The following is a 23429-nucleotide window of genomic DNA, read 5'->3' on the forward strand; positions in this document are numbered from 1 at the left end:
ACTGCAAACCAACGTAACAACGTAACTTATTAACACCATTTTGTCAAAAATTAGATCAACGTGTGAGTTGAGCTGAGCTGTCTATAGACCTTTTCAATGAAAGAGGTTCAGCTGAGTTCTTCAGCGTTGGCGTGGAAATGTGGAGAGAGTGGAGAAATGTCTAATGCCTGTTTAGGCATTTAGACTTGTTTTTTGGAAAAAAGTGGCAGGTTTAACTTATTTGTCCATAAAGCAATGGTTGAGAGAATTACTTTTAAAGTGAGCCAGTGAACAAAAGACCACATTTTTACTATATCTTTTTTTTTCTTTTTAGCTAATGAGCTAATGAATGGCATTAGTGGGTAATATATTGTGATGGTAAATGGTCACCAAATTGTGCACCCCCTGGTGAAGAGCTCAACAGCAGTTAAATAGGAATCAAGGTGCTGTTCCCCTCAATACCTTTATGTACTATCATGATACTTATCACGGCTAGCATAGCGATGCTGGCAGTACTGTGATGAGAAGAATGATAGTAGAAGGATAGTGATCATGATAGATCAATTGGTGGGCAGTTGAATTCTTGTGTGGGCCTTAAATAGGCTTTGTTGCATATTGTCTCACAGATGGCTGCCACTAAATGGTCACCAGAGAGCAGTTATTTCATCTAACAGAAAGCTCGTAAGAGCACTTCTTACGGGCTCACAGCGCTGGGAAAAATAAAATCTTCCCAACAGTGAGACAGTCCAAGGCTGGAGAGAGAGCTTATATATAAATAGATGGAATTGTCTCTGACAAACTGTTTTTCTCTAAACTTATTTCTGTTTACAGCAATTTTTGACTTGGTTTTTGAATTTTCAATGCACAACTACCCAGGAGAAATAACAGAAAACATCTCTTTAGTTGCAAATTTTATTTACTCATTTTTTTAGGGAGCATGGGCAACAGAGACAAAAAAGCTATCAAGAAATAACAGAACTGTTGCATTTTAAAACATGTTCATCATGCTTAGGAACTAAAATGAATGAGCAAATTTGATTTACTGTAAACAGTGAAAGGCCTAAGGTGAGGCGACAGGAGGAGAAGCATACTGTAATTTAGAGATAACAGAAATGTGTTGCAGAGCTGTTGTAGTGCTTCCTGTCAGGAAAGCAATAGCAGAGTTGCAGTGCAGCTAAATGGTAATCTCTGAATCAAGGGAGGGGGAAGCAGAGCCACCAGCAGACCATTAATAGATATGCTGGCTGCACCAGATCAGATATTCAGCCATGGAAAAACGAAAAGGCCAGATAACGTGCAAATATTCTCCTGACATATGGGAGGAGAGGAGCGTAGAGCCGAGGATTCAAATAAGTATGGAAGCTCCTAACCTTTGCTGTACTCTTCTTATCCAAGTTCTGTTTGTAGATATTTGACAGAAACAGCTAGGACCATGCTTTTTTGTCTATCTCAGCTGTCTAAGATTCATTTCAGCTTCTTTGCCTTTCTGAAGCACTGATAAATATTTGTGTGTTTTGACCATCTTTGAGGACAAACAGACGAGATGGGATCCAGCGATCCAGCTGATTTGGACACGGTGCTGCACGTTATCATGCAGTAAGTAAAAACTGTCCCCAGTCAGGATTTCATGTTCCACAGTCAAGAAAGAGTTCTTCAGTGCATTTTTTTAAGAACACGAATGTGTGAATATGGGGTTGTGCAAAATAAATTCTCTGAGCTCTTCTGTAATGTATGAAGAAGAAGAGGGAGAATGTTACAATAACTGGAAAAGTGTTGGGTGTAACACATTCCAAAGTTACATGTTACTGTAATCACATTACATTTTACAGTAATGCAGTAATGTAAAAGTGTTACTGAACTAAACATTATAGTTAGAGTAATGTTGAACTAAAATGCTTTTTTCTTCTGTGCACTTCGGCCGCAGTCAGCTGGTTTTAGTTCATGTGCAGGAGGAAAAAAGTGAAGCGGCCTAATGATACAGCTTTTCAGGAGTGGAGATATAAGCATTACTTTTATTTTTATTGCACAAAAAAGACAGGCACAGGATGGTAAAGTGCAAGCTGTGTCTAGGACAGAAACAACTACATGATGCTGCAAACACAATTTTGGCTCTTTGCAGGCATCTGCACAGACAACATGCTAACGCTAAGCAAGCCGTTCCTGGCTTGCTTAGCGTTAGTGATTTTTAAATGCAGACCCCAAACCAGCAGCCAGAAACTGATCTTTAACAGGTAACAAACTGATGAGCACTCAGGCTGTGCATGTTTCTAAAGCAGAATCACTATGGCGATCAATTTAAAGTTTCTTTAAGCTGGTTTTCATTTTTGCTTGTTTTGTGTTTACATGTAAAAACTCAAAGAAAGATCACATTTGTAACATAATGCATTACTTTAAAGAGAAGCAGCAAATAATTTTTAATAAATTACTCTTCTTGAGTAACAACCCCGAACCTAGTCCGGAACTAAATGTACCATTGTCTGTAGTTTTTATGGCAACACCAATGGAATCATTGCTCACCACCAACCCCTTTCAGTTTGGGTTCCTCCACCTCATTCTTCTTATACAAATTTAAATTCAAGTTCAGTGGGTGGCTCAATGGGTCATTCAGTGGTCATTCAGTGGGACATTCAGGGGGTCAGAGGCCAAAGAAGGGGGGGGGATTCCGATTCATTAAAAAATCCAAAATTAATAAATCCCAATCTTGACATTATACAATAAGGAACTTAAATCAGTGCTGTGGTATTAGGTTGGAAAGATCTCCAGCAGGGTGCTAAAACTGATGTTAGAGGAAGTGCTCAGCCGCATATCGTGTTATCATTTGGATGGCCTCTTCATCAGATGATGGCAGAATTCAAATAGTGAGTTTAATCATCCTGGATTCAAACAGAAACAATAATTACCACAAACCTCATTGCCACACTGTGGATCATTCATAATGATATGACTGGTCTTTTTAAAGTTCTTGAATTGGTTTTATCAAAGTTTCATAAACTGAATACAGGATATTTTAAAATGACACCTTACTGAGAGTATCACACCCTCAAAAGCACCACCATCTCACCAAGGACAAACGGCTGGCTCAAGAGTTAGAAGGAAGCACTTTTGATGTACTTGAATTTGTGAAAGAATCTCTGCTGAAGAACCAGGTATGTTGGTTCTACTGTTTAAGCTCACATCATTTTTTCCTTTTCTAAATTTCTTACCTTCTTTAACCCCAACACAGTTCAACAGAAACAATGCAGCTGTCCCATGTTAGTCACTTTAGGAGGAAATAACATTAAGACCAATAACTTTAAGCACTTCCTGTTATGTTGTGCTTTATTCATTAGTGGTTCAACCATGGAAGATCTGCAAGCTTATGAGGCTTTCTTAAAGGTGAGGAAAATCACCTTCAATAAAGCCTCAAGGGCTTCAGTGCAATAGGTAATCATTTACAAACCTTTGAGTATAAAATTTAAAAAGAAAAATGTCAAAATACCGATTTTTCAGTGTTTTCCACCATATTGCCTTTATCATATCAAACTGAACGATGCTTTGTGTGCAGACAGGAGATGGCACCTATGTGTGTTCTCACATAGTCCATCACACATATATTCTCTCACACAGCCTCTCACAAAGTTTGTCATGCAGAGAGCTACCAAGAGACAGGGCGAACCATTCTCCCATACCAAAAGGAAAACTAACATGGTGCATTTTTCACTGCTGCTTTATCCTTTGAGAGGACAAATGAGCCACTTTGGGGAGGGAATGCTGCAATTTGTCAGCACAAATTATTAATTCGATGGCTGCAGCCAGCTGCAAACTTTAAAGAAAAGCAGGGAGAAAGCAATATTTTACTTTGGCTAACGTTTCTCCAAGCGGTTGTGGGATCAACTGACTGCTGCACACACACACTTTCTGTCTGTGGTGGTGCATGAGAGGAGGTGAGTTGAGTGGCATGTGGGGCAGATATATGTCTGGTGGACTCAGCGGGAGGAAAGGAGAGTGTGTTTATTTAAAGCTCGAAATCAATCCTCTTTGCTCTCCTGTTTCACCCTCCCAGACACTTCACTCTGTACCCATCACCATGTTCAATAAGACAGGCGCACACATACTTAGAAAGGCATATAAGTGGAGAGCAGAAGCACATACACGCGCACACACCCAAATCATATAAGCCACAAGTCTGTAAACAGATGCACACACATGCACACAAAGACATAGTTGTATTTACAATATCACCAATAGCATATTCCCAGTGAATGGGTAAAATTACAGCCTATCTCACCCTGTTTTCAACACGATCACAAGGTAGAAATTGGAAGATATTGGCAAGAAAACGAGGTAGTGATGACAACATCCCCTCTCTGGGATCAAAACCTGGGAGCCAAGAATGCGTTTAATATTGCATGCACAAATCAAAGTGCTACACTGCATATCATCACAATCATAAACTGTTCCAGACACCAGTCTGCACATCATCTCTTTTTTAAGAACAATAGACTTCACTGACATTTGCTGCATCTCGTAATAGTGCATAGTGGCCACAGTTCTCCCCTTTTCAGATGACAAGAAGGTACACATAAACAAAATCCTGCAGGAATTGTAAAACTAAACTCCTCACAGTAAACACCACAGCTACAAACCAAGCCAATTCATTGCTACAATACTGCTGCTTTGTGTGGATACCTGGGCTTCCATACAAGGACTTTGTGTTGATTTTGGACAGCGATGACTGTTGTACTGCAATCTCAGCTTATTACTCCAGTTGAACTTGGTTGATGTTTAGAAATGAAACCCAGCTGAAATGCAAATAAAATATAGACACATTTCATGAATTTTAGTGGTTCATAAAAGAAAAACAGATGCATCAAGGAGAAAGATTAGTTCATTTAAATTTATTTTTAATAGGATATCCAACCAGTTTCCCAGTCAAGGATTAAGCCTAGTCCCAGACTGAAAGGAAACCTTTAATTAATCTCCACTGAAACAAGTTGAGTCTAAAACTATGCTTAATTTACACCTGGGAAAATGAGCCATCAAGAGGATTTCTGTCTCACTGTGCAATGGTGAGTTTGCAGTTGATGTCTCTTAAATAGGGGGTCCGTACAAGTGCAGTTGACAGTTATGGAAATAATTTCTTCAATTGGTATTTTTAATGTGGACTAGTGGACACATTTTGACCCCATGCTACCTCTGGGTTTGATAGAAAAGTTGCCTTGTACTTCCTGAGTAACGTCAGCCATGTTTTCTTGTTATGGTCTGTCTCATTCAGTCATTGTCAGTTAAGGTCTTTACAAACTTAAGACAGTTTTTCCTCAAGGTTCAATATTTTCCGCCTGTCTTAGGAGTGTCTTGTCTACATTCTCTGTTTAAACATTTATTGTCCTGTTAAAGGATCATTTGCTGGTCCAGCAAATTAGAACCTGGGTGAAAATGGTAAATGGCCTGTATTTGTATAGCACTTTACGTAGTCCTTATGGACCCCAAAGCACATTACACTACATTCAGTCATTCACACACACGTGGTGGCAAGCTGCATTGTAGCCACAGCTGCCCTGGGGTGCACTGACAGAGGCGAGGCTGCCGGACACTGGCGCCACTGGGCCCTCTGACCACCACCAGTAGGCAACAGGTGAAGTGTCTTGCCCAAGGACACAACGACTGAGACTGTCTGAGCCGGGGCTTGAACCGGCAACCTTCCAATTACAAGATGAACTGCCAACTCTTGAGCCACGATCGCCCCATTGTTCCAGAATGTGAGTTTTGACTAAAAGAGGCAGTCTCTCTCCAGTATCTTGACATAGACTTTCCCTGGATGATGTATGATGTATGATCACCCAAAGTGTGGACAATCACGATTCCAATTCTTAAAGAGGGGAACCACCTCCCTAGTCTGCCAATTCAGGGGTACAGCCTTCAGGTTTGCTTTCTCCCTCATCTCTCTCTTTGCCACAACAGACTGGCACAGCATCTGTATCACTGCAAACACCACACTAATCCATGTGTCAATCTCCCATTTACCCTTTGGAGGGCCTGTAGAGATCTGGTAAAATGTGGATTGGGCAAAAGTCAAAGGCCTGTGTGGCCCAATCCCCTGTTGCTGAAACAATATTATTTATAGAAGCCACCACGGTGGCCATAGCTCACAATTTGGGGGAAGCTTTCAGATGAAGCTGGTCGCTCTCTTGGAAATCAGTTCTTCTTTAAGCAACTTAAAGAAACTTTTTTCTTTTTTCCTTATCTGTTGAAGTAAGACTAATGATGCTCACAACAAAACATATATGTTTTTAGAAGTAGTAGAATCCGATATATTTATTAAAAATTTCTTGTTTTTCCTTGGAAATGCTGGCATGGTGATAATTATAATAGATGGAACTCTAATGGATGTAGTTTGTACTTATTTAATACAACAGTTCCTTCTCAAATTGGATAAATTCCTTCTTATGAAAAAAACAATTGATAAATGATTCACATTATGAGGATAAACTTACACATTATCTCGACAATACCTATCTCAGAGTGTAAATCATCACTGAAAGTATTTGCGCAATGAAGAGAAATGGCCTTAATAAATCCAAGGTGTTGAAAATGTGGTGCATTGATGTCAGAGAGGTTTTGCTGTCATTACACACAGGATTTCATCAAGATCTACAGTGTGTACAGTTTTATCCTCATATGCTCAAGTGCACCTGTATCTTCTGGCTGACACGAGTGGTCTTGAATTTGCATCGACCTGTACACACAGGTAGGATGAGCTTCTAATAGTGTGATGCAAAAAGACGTAGGCTGCTTCACAGGTTCCAGCAGCCATTTGACCAGCAACAAGCAGAATGAAACCAAACTGAACGCTGTTTAACACCCACATGAATGCAAGCTGTTGTTGAAGTAAAGTACTGTAACAAGCTGTGACCCAGGCAAACAAACAGTCACACAAGGTTAGGGGTTAGTTTGTTCAGTAAGTTTGTATAAGACGGAGTGAAATCCTTTGGCTGCATCAGTAAGGCTGCACTAATTGAGCGATGAATGATGCTGAAATTACACCTAATAGCCAACCAGTAAAAATAGAAATCCTTGAATATGGTGCAGGAACCAGTAACCATTAAATGTCCGAAATGGTTTCTGATTCAAGTGGCTTCCCTTCAGGAAATTACCTACAGAAAAAGAAGAGAAAAAGAATCCCTTCCATATGAACTGTTAATGGCAATCGTAGCTCGACTGATGTTCTCAGCTGAAAGGAATGCAAGGGTGCAATATGAAAAATGACATACTGACTTGGCCTAATAGGTCTGAAACTGCCAATGAGATTCATTTATTAACTTTTTAATCAAAGGTGACAGAACGCCATTCCTTAGAGTTCCGGACCACTTTAACCCTGTTAACGGGTTAATAAAAGTTAAATACTAGAACTTCAATTGTTTTACTTCACTAGAGACAAATTATATAGATCAGTAAAGATTTAAAATTTTAAAATATTATGGTCAATTTAAAAAATTATTTTGATGCTATCACTTTTCCAATTTCTCTTGAGTTGACTTGATCCACCAGCTGCTGTCTCTTCTACCTCCTTCTATCGTTTTGCAGGTCTTTTTAATGCCATGTTGAACCACATGTTACAAGTTGCTATAAAAAGCCTTCAAAATTGTCTTTGTCTCGCTTGCTGTTTCCCCACTTAGCCAGGTTTTCTGCTCACTCCCTTGGTATAACATAAAACCTTCAAAAGTCTCTCTTCTTGTGCATTTCTTTATCTGTTCCTCTGAGCTTTAGTCCCCTCTATTCTGGAACTGGATTTGCATCCTGGACGCACAGATAATTACATCCACTCAGTGAGCTAAACGCATGCACACACACACACACACACACACACACACATACATGCACACACACACACTTGTGTGTTGAAGCTGCAATGCAGCTTTGATTAATAACACTTGACTATTGATTACAAGGATCAATACGTTAATCCTGGAGTCTTACGAGGATAGAGAGGATGCACAAAGCAATGGTCAGAATAGTATACAGCCTGCAGAATGTGGAAAACTTCCTGCATGCACGGAGATAAGAGTCTTTACTCATCCGTAACATGAAGCACATGCAGGCGAGTCTCTCGGCCCCATGGACAGCTACACATAAAGAGGACTGGCAGAAACCTGAGCCGAATGTTGATCTGGTGAGCGAGGGAAGATATTACCCGGCTCATTCTGGAGATGATCCTGGAAAAAGTGATTATTGTGGCTCAGTCTTATCTAGCAGGGCTTCAGGGGGCACTCAGGACCAAAGCAGTGAGGGGCAGAAGAAAACACAGGCTGCAGGTTTCTACCAGGTCTGTTAATGAGTCTCCATGGCCTCTCAGTGATCCCATAAATATTCATAAATAGTGGGCGGAAGAAGAAGTTGATGTGGGCTTTAATCAGTTCCACAGGCATGGCTTTATGATACACCTAGGCACTTTTATACTGCTAACAAATGACAACTCTTTACTCTAGAATCTAATTCTCTAATTCTCAAGTGGCATATGCTCAGGAAAAGTGTTCTGAGAATGACCTTGCAGAGTGTGCAAATCAATTAATGAATCGGCTCCTGGCCAGATTATGCAAAGCCACCCACTGAATGCAGAGTCTCAGTAGACAGACTTTCAAACTCCAACCTAAAGAAGAATACCAAACTTCCAAGATTTGTGATAAAACTGTGTTAAAAAAAAATAAAAAATAAAGTAAAATAAAATAAATGACATGTATCGGGCTCAATGATTGGTATAATTTGTGAGTAAGTGAGTGTTAAGGCACAAGTAACACAACTACATTTAAAAACACTGACTTTATTTTACCTAAAAGATTATATAAAAGTAATTTGTTTAAAGGCTTCAAAGGACACATCAACCCTTCACTCAGGCTTTAATTCTTATGCTGCAAGTAGCTAAAGAAGAAAGAGTAGTATTACATCTATAATTGTAAATTATTTAGCAATACCTGACAATAAGAAGTGGTCAAGTAAATTTTTCCCCAAAATTTGGCAAAGATTTCCCCATCATGTCAAGGATTAATATTACAGCTGCAGGTGTTTAAAGGGAGGAGTGATAAAGATGACCTTTATTAGTCCCACAGGTGGGAAATTTGTTTTGTTACAGCAAAAGTGCAAAGTTATGTAGCAGAAATTAGAAAACACTGGAATGCAATAAAATAAAATAAAATAAAATACTATATACAATAGAATAAAAATAGAATAATATATACAATAGAATAAAATAGAATACAAATACTATATACTATATCGCCTCTGTAGCCAGGGTGGCTGTGGCTACAATGTAGCTTGCCATCACCAGTGTGTGAATGTGTGCGTGAATGGGTGGATGACTGGTTGTGTAAAGCGCTTTGGGGTCCTTAGGGACTAGAAAAGCGCTATACAAATACAGACCATTTACCATATACAACTGAGTAAGAAAATACAAAAGTACAACTTTGTCAGAGAAAGAATTGCACATATAGCAGTCTTATTGCACGTGTGAGGGTTTGATCAGCTGCCAAAGTCTTTGTTATAGAGTCTGACAGCAGTGGGGAGGAAAGACCTGCAAAATCTCTCCGTCCCACACCGTGGGTGCCGCAGTCTCCCACTGAAGGAGCTGCTCAGTGCTGTCAGAGTGTCCTGCATGGGGTGGGAGATGTTGTCCAACAGGGATGACAGCTTAGCCGCCATTCTCCTGTCACTCACCACCTCCACTGGGTCCAGAGGGCATCCTAGAACAGAGCTGGCCCTTCAGATCAGCCTGTTCAGTCTCTTCCTGTCCCCAGCAGAGATGCTGCCGCCCCAGCAGACCACTCCATAAAAGATGGCTGAGTCATAGAAGGTCTTCAGGAGTGGGCCCTCCACTCCAAACGACATGAGTCTCCGCAGCAGGTACAGCCTGCTCTGCCCTTTCCTGTAGAGGGCGTCTGAGTTATGAGTCCAGTCCAGTTTGTTGTTCAGATGAACACCAAGGTACCTGTAGCTGTCCACAGCCTCGATGTCCATACCTTGGATGTTCAGTGGTTGCAGTGGAGGATGTTTGTGCCTGCGGAAGTCTACCACCAGCTCCTTGGTTTTACTGGCATTGATCTGGAGGTAGTTCAGTTGGCACCAGTCCACAAAGTCTTGAGTCAGTCCTCTGTACTCCCTGTCGTCCCCATCAGTGATGAGGCCAACTATTGCACAGTCATCAGAGAACTTCTGCAGGAAGCACTGGGTGGAGTTGTGGGAGAAGTCTGCAGTGTAGATGGTGAAGAGGAACGGAGCCAGAACCGTTCCCTGTGGGGCCCCCGTACTGCAGACGACCCTGTCCGACACACAGCCCTGAGTCCTCACACACTGTGGTCGGTCGGTGAGGTAGTCCAAAATCCAGGTAGTGAGGTGATGGTCCACTCCAGAGTTCTCCAGCTTGTCCTTCAGAACCGAGGGAAGAATAGTGTTGAAGGCACTGGAGAAATCAAAGAACATGATTCTCACAGTGCTCCCAGCGGTCTCCAGGTGAGCGAGGGAACGATGTCGGAGGTGAATGACGCCATCATCCGCTCCAATGCCAGGCTGGTAAGTAAACTGAAGTGGGTCCAGTGATGAGCTCACCAGGCGCCGAAGCTCAGCCAGGACCAGCCGCTCCAGGGTCTTCATCAGGTGGGATGTCAGAGCCACTTGCCTGTAGCTGTTAAGGTCCTTGGGGTGTGAAGTCTTTGGCACTGGAACAACACAGGAGGCTTTCCAGAGCTGTGGGACTCTCCCCAGCCTCAGGCTCAGGTTGAAGAGGTGCTCCATCACCCCACACAGTTGGTCCGCGCAGGACCTGACGACCCATGAGCTGATGCCATCTGGGCCCGCTGCCTTCTTGCCATTAATCCTCCTCAGTACCCTCCTAACCTGGGTGGTTGAGAGAGACAGGCTGGAGCCTTGTGTTGAGTGTGTATTGGATGCTGTTGTTGGGGGAGGGGAGGAGTGAGCAGGGTGAATAGAGAAGGTGTGAAGTGTCTGAGGTGTCAGAGGTGGAACAGCAGCAGTGGGGGTGGGTGAGTCTGCAGCCGATGTTGGAGACTGCCTCATGGCTGAATCAAATCTGTTGAAGAAATGATTCAGTTCATTTGCCCACCTCACATCCCTCCCAGGCAGAGAGTTCTGATGTTTGTGGCCCGAGATGGTTCTGAGGCCTCTCCAGACTTCACCAACGTTGTTTTGCTGAAGCTGGTTCTCCATCTTCAGCCTGTAGCTGTCCTTCCCATTCCTTATCAGCGGGTTCAGGGTGTGGTGTCAGGGGAGGCTGATTTTTGCAGCCAGCGAGCATCGGCTAATTATGCCTTCCCTATTTCAGTAGCAGCCAGGCTGGAGAGGAGAGAGGAGCTGCTGAAGCTGAGAGCCATTGCAGAGAGCAAGCTGCCAGAGAGAGAGTTAGGGAGTGTGGAGCATTGCAAAGTACAGAAGCGCGGAAGCAAAAGTTCAAAAGTTATCCTGAGGCGTGCTGGGTCCTTTGTGTCCACAGACGTATTGACAGGAGAATATTTATCTCTTGAGATGACATGTTACATAAACTCATTTACTTGCTATTGCTCCCTTTGTTTCCACAAAATGTAGATTGCATTGAAGATCATGACTGATATCATTTCAGAGCAGAGTTTTCTCAGAAATCAGAAATCAAATGTCTCTTATGACATCTGAAAACACATTTGTCACTTCATCATTTGCATTGAAGAGTTTAAATAATATCAATAATCATGAAAAAATAAGTATATATCAATATAGGAAGTTTTTCTTTTTTGGACAAGGAAAGACTTCATCATTTTTGAAACAGTATTCATGAGAAACGCTGATAAAAAAAAATTAAAAAAAACCTTACAAATAACATCAGTCACACAGTTTCAAAAAATGAACCAGAGATTCTAGAATAGGAAGCAATGATGAGAAGCTCATTAGGAAAAATAGGTGGAGCTATCATATTCAAACCTGGGCCTAGTTTTTTTTCTATTTGCTTTTGAAGTGTGACAGCATGTAAGGATTTAAAAAGGTTCCCAAGGCCTTCAGAAAAAAAACCAAAGTTGCTAAAATGGATAAGTCAGGCAAGAGATTTAGGGGTTTTTCAGAATTATGTGAAATAAATCATCCCTCTGAAAGGAAAATCTATGAGTAGTGTAGAATTTACGACTATTTGATGTAAACCCTCCAGGAACCCACAGTCTGCAAAAAAATACCCATTAAAGGCATTGAATAGAAAAAGGTCTCTGCTGTCAAAAAAGAAAATCAGAACAACTACAATATGCAAACTACCACATAGGCAAAGACCACATCTATTGGTCTGATGTATTCTAGACAGACGTATCAAAGACATGAGAGATGTTTGTCTACAGTAAAAGTGGGAATAATTGAGGGATTTTCAGGAGAAGAACCTCATAACAGACATTAAGCATCGTGGTGAAAGCTTTCAGGTTGCTTTGCTGCTTCAATGGCAGGGTAAAGTAATTAAAGTTAAAGTAATAAATTTTAACTATAAATTTGTCATCCGAACAAGAGTGCTTGAAGATAATGCAAGCACAAAAGAGAGTAAAGTGGATCTTTTAACAGTATAATGATCCTCAGCACAGTAACAAATTCACCGAGGAATGCTTCACAAAAGAAGAAATATAGGGTTATGAAATATTACAAAGTGCAAATTTCCCAAACCCCTTAAAATCTTGTGAGATTTTTTTCAAAGCAGAAAGAAGAACTTTGTTTAAAAGAGTAGAAAATACTTTTAATAAAGCAGTGTCACAAACTGGTACACAATTATGGAAGTTATTTCTTCTAAAAGAGGTGATCCCATGTCCTGAGACAAATGTTGTACTTACTGTGCTTTGTCATCGGCAGAATACTACGTTTTTTAATTTGAATAAAACAGCTATTTTTCTCTGGGTTTTAATCAGATATGCTTTTTCTTATAAAACACTTGTCCTAAGCCATGAGATGACTCCCCACATAAAGCCAAAGTATCAAAAACACGTGTCCATTGACAAGAAAAACAAGGATCCCTGCAACAGATGGTATAGCTGACAGAGCCCTGACCTCACACCACTGAGTCAGTCTAGTTTTTATGATGCAAAAAGGTAAATAGTTTACCTAGAAGAATCAGCCCTAATTCATTTACCAACATATCTGCACTTCATTTAAGTGAAAATAAACATCTCCATAATATAAATTGATGCACTTTAAGGAAATGACCTGCCATATATTTAGAGTTTTCTGAAAAACTGGTTAGGATTACAGTTTTGCAGGAAATCACTAAAGCAAATCATTTTAACACACCAACCACTGAGCTGAAATCCAGGACTCGATCCAATATTGCACTTATAACAATATTTAATTTACCACTGCATTACAAGTCTCTTTCTTTGATTTTGTATCCATGGAGGTTATGATCCCTTTTCCAAACCTTTGTTGCTGTATAGCAAGTATTAGTAGAGAACAACTGAGCTGAATTTACAAATGCTGGTAAAACAAAGTGAAAAGTCCTCTCTATTCAGAATATTTTTAAGGAATATTTTTTGTATTGAAAACATCCATCTGTCTGTTAAAGGTTACCCATATCGGTATGTTCTCACCCCTTGACTATCACCTATTTATACATGAGTAGAGATATTAAAAAAATGATATGATGCAAAGAAAGACATCTCCAAGAGTGCAGAGCATCTGAGACTACAGGGGGAAAAAACATGAGGAAAAATCCAATATACAAACATGAAATCTTGAAATCTGTTCACAGAATAGCGAGGAGAGGACTTTCAGGGCACAGTATAAACATGACAGCAATGATTCAGAGAAAGAAAAACAGGTATTTGGTTCTAAAGGTCTGACAGCAGCTGGCGGGTTTTGAGTCATCACTCAACCTCGCTGCTGCCTCCGCTGTCCTCCCAGTGAGGAAAACTTTCACTGATTTGCACAGAGTAATTATACTGCTGGCGCTGCTTTAATAGAAAGAGATGTAATCAGCAGGAGGCCTAACAAATCTATCTGATAGTCTATGCAATCACAGCATAATATCATAGTTAGGCCTGCCTGAATAACAGAAGAGAAGCTGTTGTTTTAAGGCCTCTATTGACTAAAAAATAATAATTAAAGATAAAGCTAATATTCTACTGCCAACACTTATCTCACTGTCTCTGTTTATGAAGGCTGGTCACATAAAGGATTTCTTTTCTTCCTCTCCTCTTCTCTACCTCTGTCTCTCCTGCTTTCTTTCATAAACTCCCAAACAGCATGACACACCAGAGAGACCATTAAGGTGCAGATAAAGCTGAATGTGGCCTGAATTATTTTGTGAAACACAAGGCTAGTCCATTAGCCCCACAGCATGTGCTTGTTCATGTGTGAGCATACAGAAAACTCAGAAAACTCTGGCTATGACTGTAGTGCTGTACCTCAAATATCTAATCATAGTCATCGGGTAAACTTTTTTTTTCTTGTGGTTATTTTATGTTTTTGATAGAAGTGGAGAAAGAAATATAGTTCCCGTTTTAATGGGTTTATATTGGAGTAAAGTACAGGTACATGTACATGCTCATGCTACAGTATTGTTTGGTATTTTGGTGCTGGCTGTAAAATAAAAATAATAAATAATAATAAATAAAGATACAAAGGTTCCATAAGGTCTTGTAGTTTGCATGAATTCAAATAAGGGTCATTGTAGACCACTGTCAGACAGTTGCCAGGCAACATGACATTATTATAATATTTTATGTATAATTCATCTTTGGTAGATATAAATGAGATGTTATTGTTGTAAAATTGTGAAATTGTGAAAATGACAGGACACTTTTACAAGGTCTTGTAAGTATTGTGGTGTCCTGTCAATTTTGTACATGACAGGATGCTTAAATTGTAACCAGCTGCATTTGCAAAGCTTTCCTACATCAGGACCGGCACAACCATCGCCTATGAAATTACACATCTGAGTAATGAGGCTTAAGTCTATTTGATTTTTTTGTCTTAATCCATTTGGCTATTGGCCATGTTTACGGCTAAAATCTGAACTAAATAATTAATACCCATTTTCTAACAAGAGTGTTTCTCATCACAGTTCAGTATGTAGTGTTTGTACAAAATCTCAGGGCAATCCATTCAATAGCTGCTAAGGTATTTCAGAGTCAACCAAAGTGCTTCATCAAACAATGCTGAGAACCCTGCCTCTGTCAGTGCCTACCCACTCACATCAAAACACTGCTTTCTTAAGTTAGGCCTCCATACAGGTCAGGGTAATATGCAAAACTCCCTTTGATTAGCTTTCAAAGGGATTTATTTCCAGTAAAGAAATATGTGGTTGCTGAGAATATTGTTATTAACAAAGTATGTGGAATGCATTAAAAATCTCTCTCAGATTATCCAGTGACTAGGCAAATGAACAAAACCTAAACTGTCTATCAGAAACTGTCTACACTTAAACCTCTTTTCACAATCTGTAAAATGATCATTGATGGATTTCTTGCATAACTGATCCCATAGTCACTGACACTGGTACTGTCTTGTTGGTGTTAGCTTTTTTGGCAATAGGACGAATCTTACTGCTATTGCACCAAACGGTTGCTCATAAGAGGTCACATGGGGAGGTTATTGGGGTTATCTCTGTATTATTGTAGGGTCTTTACTTACAATATTGAATGCCTTGAGGCAATGTTTTTATGATTTGGCGCAATATAAATAAAATGGAATTGAAGTGAATGAAATTTAATCTTAATTTGGTGGAAATGTTTGTAACAGTTATAGGTATGTGTCAGTGGGAAATTATTAGGTACAAATACATATAAAAACATAAATTAAAAAAGCCATCAGTGTTTGTGTTTATGTTGTGCTCATTCATATCATGACTAGCTGAGCTAATTAGAAAATCACGGAGAACAAAACCCCACGATTAGCGCTCATGTTAAAGGAACTGGAAGCTTTAAGTCAAAATATCCCCTTCACAGCCATATACTGTACACGATAAAGGCAGTCTGGAATACGACTGATGGTCAATACTTTTACCGAGGACAAGCTGCCAGTGGATATCACTTTATTCTGACAAGGTCATTTTCAAGAGATGGAGCCTTACCTATAGAGAAGTTAAGAGACTGTGTTTAAGCCCATTGTGTGCTGAATGTCTTTGAGTGCTTGAAGCAGTAGGTCAAGTGTTTCTCCAAACCTCTTGCTGAAACCCTGACTCTGACAGGTGATTGAATCATTCTCTAGTTCACATTCTTTATCCTGAATGACCCAGAGTCTAGCGAAGAGCTCAAGGTGACAAATTCTCCCTTCAGTATGGGTGCGGCGGCTTCAGTAGTTTGTTTTCTCCACATAATGAAAGAAAGCACAATATAATTGACAATAATATGATTTATCTTAGTATAAGTGCTTATTTGAAAAGGCACATGTGTTAAGTCTCTGACAGATAAATACTAGATAAGCTTTTGTTCTTGTAATGAGATGGAATCCATGGCAAAAAGGTAACAGAGATTTTTCAGCGCTTAGAAGATATTTTATTTCAAAATGTAAGTAATGAAAGTACATCACAAAAATTATATCAATTAGCTCTTCATGCATCTTATGGAGATGTTCCTGTTGACTCATGTGCACTCATATGTTGCTAAGTTTGATTGGAATAATCAAGACTTTTGTGCATTTTCATCTCTTTGCAATTGGGGACTTGACTCAACTGACTGGCGACTCGTTCTACTCTGGTTACATTCCTATATAAAAGTAAGGTTGACAAGCACCTGTACTACCAGTAAAAAGTTTTAAAACATCTCAATTTTTCCATTTTTTTATTGCAATTCAAGTTGTTCAAGTCCAATGAATAGCTTGAAATGGTACAAAGGTAAGTGGTGAACTTCCAGAGGTTAAAAAAGGTTTCCATATTATCACAAACAGATGTATGTAACAGCATGTAATTGCCAACTTCACCCCATGCAACTGCAAACTGACTAGGAGACTGACAGCAGATGACTCCATCACCTTATAGCTGACTGAGTGGTCACAGAACTGCTCCTCGTCATCAAAGTAACCATTTAAAAGGCAAGACTGCAAGTTCATGGTAAATACTTATTCACTGGTTGTGTCACAGTCTCTAACTACAGTTTCCCCTAGTGTAACTGTAGCATGTGGATAAAACCATTTTAAATGCAAAACAGCAAATCTTACGGTCAACACTCATATAATGTTCTGCAGACATCATCATATAAATAAAACCATAAAACAATGCCCGTAGTGGCAGTAAAGTGATGTATCACCAAACTAAGCAGCAGTAACATCAGTAACTGATAGAAGTTACAGCTTTATGAACATAAATAAAATAAATGTGTTTTTTTATTCAAATATCTCTACTCTTTGATTTAGTTAGCATTAGCCTAATGACTAGCTAACCTATACAGGCTTACTTTAGTGTGTGTGTGTAGGTGTGTGTGTGTGTGTGTGTGTCTTCTTTCAAAACTTGTCAAACTGAACACTATTTTTGGTCATATTTACAAATAAGGAAAATCCTGACTTGTTAGGCAATATATTCATTTGCCTTGTTTTTGTCTACTTTGGGGTGACCGGGTTCAGCTCTCCTCATAGGTTTACATAGTCGAGTGTCTCCATTATCAATATGTCAGTTTTTCCTCCTCCTGTCCTCAAGTTGCTCCGTCTGCTTGTTTTTACTTTTTATTACCTATTTGGATCATCCTGCTTCTTCCTTTTTTGGACTTTTGTTGGACTCCTGCTTCTACACAGAAGTGGCTTCAGTTTAACTTTTTTTTCTGCATTTGTAAAAAAATTAAGGCCTCTTTGGCATTTTAAAACCAGCCTACCTAGTGCATCTTTGACAAAAGAAACAGTTAAATATAATAGACTGCTTTGTTAACATTAGGGAGCCATTATGATGAGAAGTGATAAGAAATTGGTCAAATTTACAATGAATGTCCTGCTTTGAACTTTAACAGTCAGTTTGTAAGAGACACCAGAAGACTGCAGATCTGCTAAACAGTAGCAATCTTGCTCTGTGCCGTTAAGATTAGAGGTAAATTATTAAGTCTATCTTTGATTTTCGAGGTGAAATTAATCACTACATATGACAATCAAAGCAGATATATACATTTTGTAACAAAGTCTAGGAAAAACATAAAGTGGCAAATATGCTTTAAATATAATGCTGTGTGAAACTCTTAGCCTCACATTTTCTGAACTGCCACAGTTGCTCAGTCTGAGTCAAGTTTTGAAATTTTTACAGCTGAGCGTGTCCGTTTTTTGCATGTAAACGAGTGTAATACCATGGATGCCTTGGAGGAAAGATAAAAAAGTGCAGCATTTTCCTGTCCTCAATGATTCTTGCAACCCATTGCTGCCAAATTCTGCAGTAAGAGCCCTGAAGCACAGTTGGACAACGCTTTGTACATACTAGTTAATGTCAAGCATAACTTGCCCTTTAGGCTTGGGTCATATTATCAGCATCCCTGTGATTTACATTCATGTTGGATTACATCCACTGAACAAGGTAAAGCTCAAACTTGCCTGACAACAGAGTTTTTAGAAAAGTCAAGGTATATAGATGTGCTTCAGGTATCAGACTGTAAGGAATGTGTTTGTTTGTTTTTCAGGGGGTTTTTTTAAGTTGCAGAGATTATTGCAACACTAAGAACTGTCTTTGTGTGTGCAACACTACAGAAATGATAAGTTAGGGTCCACCTGTTAGTCTGAATCTGAACTCCGGTTAACACGACCAGTAGGGTTGTGTGTTTGTGTCTGCAGTCAAGGTGGTAAATCTTTTTTTTTTTAATTTAAATTTAAAATCCACATCCACAATTCCACGACTCAGCTGCCCTCCCCTATCTTAGTCTCTGACACCAACGATGCAAGAAGCCAGCGAAAGAGAGGCGTCAAGGAAATGTGCTTTGAACAAATCCTTCTTGCTTAATTTTAACATAATGTCAAATTAATATTATATTTGACATAAATTGTTTTGTTATAGTCCAACTACAGCTGTATGTTGTGATGTTAGAACACAATGCCACTTTTAATTGAATGCACAATAATTTGACATAATTTGACAGGCTACATCTTTGTTTGACTTTCTTTACTAAAACCACTCTGCATTTAATTACTAGTTTTTATTCATCTCTTGCTCTCTTTCACAGTTTGTCTTTTGTCTTGTTTCTCTCCCCTCACCCCCAACTGGTCGCGACAGATGGCTGCGCCTCCCTGAGCCTGGTTCTGCTGGAGGTTCCTTCCTCTTAAAGGAGAGTTTTTCCTTCCCAATGTCACCAAGTGATTGTTCACAGGAGGTCTAAATGTTGAGGATTTCACCCTGAACTGACTGTTGTTGTGATTTAGTAGCATACACACAAAAGTGAATTGCATTGAATTGAACTGAATTGAATTGATTGAATGAAAAGGGACAGAGTCTTGTTCTCGCCATGGCTTGCACGTGTGTCACGCCTCTTTTTAAAATGAAGCTAAAAACACTTCAGCTGTAAAAACTTGATGAAAGCTCCTCTGGCAAGCATTTTAAGAATTGACACGTCCTTCAACATGGCATACTGGGATTGATTTCCGGGTCACAGGCAGGAAGATGGAGGGCAGAGGAGATGAGGAGGTACAAATTAGATTTTCTATTTTCTACTTGAGCATTCAAAGCACTTTCTTATACAAGCCTCCTTCACCCATTTGCACACACATTCGTAAAAGCACCTTTTTATATGCCTAGGTGCTTCTGACCTAACATCCACACACTCACACTTTGATGGATGCATCAGGGTAATGTACGGTTCAGCGTCTTGTCCAGAGTAGTTCAATACGCAGACTAGTCAGGGATTGGACCACTAACATTAAATAAATGACCTGTTTTTCCTCATGAGTCACAGCCGCTCCAATGGAGAGAAATGCCTCCAGTTTAGACAAGAGAAGCTTGTTTTTGTCACTGCAGGGCTGCCGCCCCTGCTTTGCCAGCCTCATATTGAGTCTAAGATTAAAATTTGCTCTTATGTGTGTCTTTCTTTTGTTTTCTTACTTCCCTCATTCGGTTGGTGTAATAACCCTGAATTGGATAACATGGAGAAAATTGATGGATACAAGTCGAACTTTGTCAGAGTTGGAAACAACCAATAACATAAAGCTAAATTTGCACTATAACTACTCATAACTGTCATGCTTTACGGATAGGTGTGTTGTCATTTTAACGGATTGCAGTGGTTATGATAGAAGGCCATTTTAAAAGCACAGTTTAATCTTTGCTGTGATTCAGTTTCTGTTTTTATGGACTGATTATAATACCTGTAGTGTTTCTTTTCAGGTGTTTTATGTGAAGTATTTTTTTTGTAAATAATTGTATTTTATGTTAATAAAACAACATCTCTGGTCCCTGATTTAGTACCAATTAAGCATAGTTTAGACACCACCACGTACCTAAGTATTGTTTCTGACCATGTCCATTCTTTTATAACCACACTCTACCCATCTTCTGATAGACTCCTCGTGTCACAAAGTTCCAATCATCCCAAACTAGTTTCTTGAACGAGGATGTGCATCTTGAACGCGCAGCAACTGCGTGATGCTATCTTTCAATTTGGACCAAAACCTCTGAGGAATGTTTCTAGCACCTTGTTTGACCTCTGTTAAGAAGAATTCGGGCATTTCTGAAGCCAAAAGTGGAGCAGCTCAGTACTAAAGTGTGCACTGAGTGTACATGTACAGCCATGTTCTTGCTACAGGACATGTCACAATAAGACTATTTAACAAAATTCATAACAAACAGAAAGTGCTGGAACTATATGCCATATTCACTGTTAATGAGAGATACAGCCATATGCACCACAGCAGCTGACATGTTCTGTGCTCACTTTGTGGTAACATGAGCTCATGGGTTAACATATGGCACTGCACTTCTATTACTTTCCTCCTTACTCCATTAAGCCTCACTCCTCACCTCCTGAGACGCTAAAACCCATCTGACCACAGCTGGGAATCCCCACTGCAATGACAACTCAATTTAGTGGTGAACAGATTTTGCCTGAACTTTCTGCCATCTTTAAACATAATCCCACTGCTGCCATCATACCGTTAACAAGAGACACACACACGCACGAGGAAAAGCACATCCACAAATGAACACCATCACCTCCAGCACTCCCTGGGCTCTATTTATAGGTTCCCAGGGACAGCACGTCCTCGCTAAAGATAGTCTGAAGAGTAAGCTGGTCTTTTAATCACCATTTCATACAACAGATATCTAATACCTATACTGCAAAAGCAGCTTTGTACTTCATATAACTATAGTTGTTTGCAGCATCTGTCAGCTTGCAGATCAGTTATAAATATTCACAAATATAATTAATGTGAAGCCGGTGTGTTAATTAGTGCATGGATATGTCTGCAGCATATTTGCTGCCATGCTGCATGGTCAGAAAACCATGTGGGAGGAAAACAAATCACTGCAATGACCTATTGCATATTCACCAACTTTAGACTCGCCTGAACAAACACTCAAACACCACAATAGTTAATGAAACTCATTATCAGCACCAACAGAATGAGGGAAGTAAGAGAACCACCAGCGATGGAGTGGCTGTTTTTCTTTGACTTTTCATTAGATCTCTTTCCTAATCAACAAGCACTCCAAGTAAAAAACCAACAACAACAGTTAAGCTGATTACTGTGAAATTGTCTGGTAATCAGTGTTGACACAGGGTGCAGACACAGTGAACAGTGGCTTAGTTACAAAAAAAAAGCCAAGGGAAGTAAAATGGCTTGTTAAAATATTGTTTCGGTTCACTGTATGGGTTTAACTTGTTTTTTTCTGTGACACATGAAGAGAAATTAGAGTAGAAAAACCTTAATATTTCAGCTATTAGTATATTTCTGTTATACTAAGTAAAATGTTTTAAGAGGCCGGTTTTATTGTTGTTTTTCTTTCTGGTGAGTCTCTCAGTTCTTGAAAGTGCCAAATATGTGTGACCATAGCAGAGCTGCCGCAAACAGCAGAAATAAAAGTTTGTTGAAGATTTAGATGAGTCATACAGTGAGCAAAGTGGGAGAATGTTGAAAGGTGAGGAGAGGAGGAGGAGGAGGACTGGATGGGCTGAGGGCGCAAAAAGCTGAAAAGAAATAACGGAGAGAGTGACACTGAATATAAAATCATCACCCAGCCAAATGCAAGATAACTAACTCTTCATGAATAACTAATGTTTGAGAGCAACTGGTGGTCACAAAAGATCTACCAAGCTTTGGCTTTCTTTTCATTACTGTTATGTAAATTTTGATAGAGGCAGGTTTCCTGGGAATACTTCACGAGACTCAGAAGTAAGTTGTAAAATCAGTTAAAAATCTACTAAAGTCACCCCCATACTGAGCATATCATTCCACCACAAGCATTTTACACTTGAGCAAATATTCTTTTCAATCAAGGCTACCAACAAAAACTACTCCTGTTACAGAACAAATCATTGATTTCAATAAAAAGGGGAAACCTAGTTTTAAAAGCCACATCGGTTTCCTGTTGGACTTCCACTAACAGAGTGACAGTACATAAGAGGGGTTTGGAGAGTCAAACATGTAAGTAGCTGGTTTTATCTCCTATGACTAGCTAGTTTACTAACTAGCTAACCAAGTGTTGCCGGGCCTATGCAGCCATTCAAGTCCTAAGTTTAGGAGTTTGTGTTTTGCTCTTTACTAGGACATGCTAGCATGCTACCACGGATATCCAGGAACATAACTTTATCTTGTTACTAACAGTACCTTAACTTAAAACTTTTTAATACTTACAATAAAATATAACTCTAGCCTTCTTTGCCTTGCTTGTGTGTAAGCTAACAGCGCTGCTAACACTATTTTGTGTTTGGTTTGACATTGGGACCTACCCATTGGGTTTACACCAGTATGGCTTCATCGGTCCCACCCCGACAATCATAACACTCTGTCTTGCATAAAGTACAAGACAAGAACCAGCAAGACTAAATTACTACATGATAATAAAACTGAAGTTACCTTTTTATGCCATATGCTTATGTCTTGTTTTGAATGTCACTGATGCACCACCGTAAAGGCCTACGGTGTTTAAAATTTATTCTTAACAATAAAATGTAACTAGAGGAAAAAGCATTTATGAAAAAGGTCTATAGTGATATTGACCCTTTTATATTTTCCATTTAACACGTCAAAATTGACTGATTTAATGTCATAAATGGATAGTAGACTGAGACAGGAATAAAATGTTGTTCATGGATTGATAAATTTTAGCAATATTTCACTTCCATACATGATGTCCAGAGTACACATTTAGGGTTTACTGCTATAGACAAAGGATATTTAGACATGAGCTTGTAAAAGAAGAAATATTCATCATGCAAGTAGGTTCATGGTCATAATTTTCCCAACTCACCTGTGGCGTCTCCCTTTAATACCCTTTAAATACTTTTAAATTTTTGATTTAACAACAGTGAAACCAAGATTGGTTTCAACAAATCCAGGTTATCACACACTGTTAGTTC

General features: G+C 39.4%; 1 protein-coding gene and 1 long non-coding RNA gene across 4 annotated transcripts in view; one reads left to right on the plus strand and one right to left on the minus strand.

Annotated features, from left to right (window-relative positions):
* klhdc8b (kelch domain containing 8B) overlaps positions 1–23429 on the minus strand; it is a 226527-nt gene that overhangs the window by 22801 nt on the left and 180297 nt on the right. The gene's annotated exons all lie outside the window — the stretch shown is intronic.
* Positions 1193–21565, plus strand: LOC112843301 (uncharacterized). The gene is made up of 3 exons (XR_003215555.1): positions 1193–1332; positions 1509–1575; positions 19133–21565. It is a non-coding gene; the product is annotated as an uncharacterized LOC112843301 (long non-coding RNA).

Source organism: Oreochromis niloticus, linkage group LG20, assembly GCF_001858045.2.
Source record: "Oreochromis niloticus isolate F11D_XX linkage group LG20, O_niloticus_UMD_NMBU, whole genome shotgun sequence".
NCBI lineage: Eukaryota > Metazoa > Chordata > Actinopteri > Cichliformes > Cichlidae > Oreochromis > Oreochromis niloticus.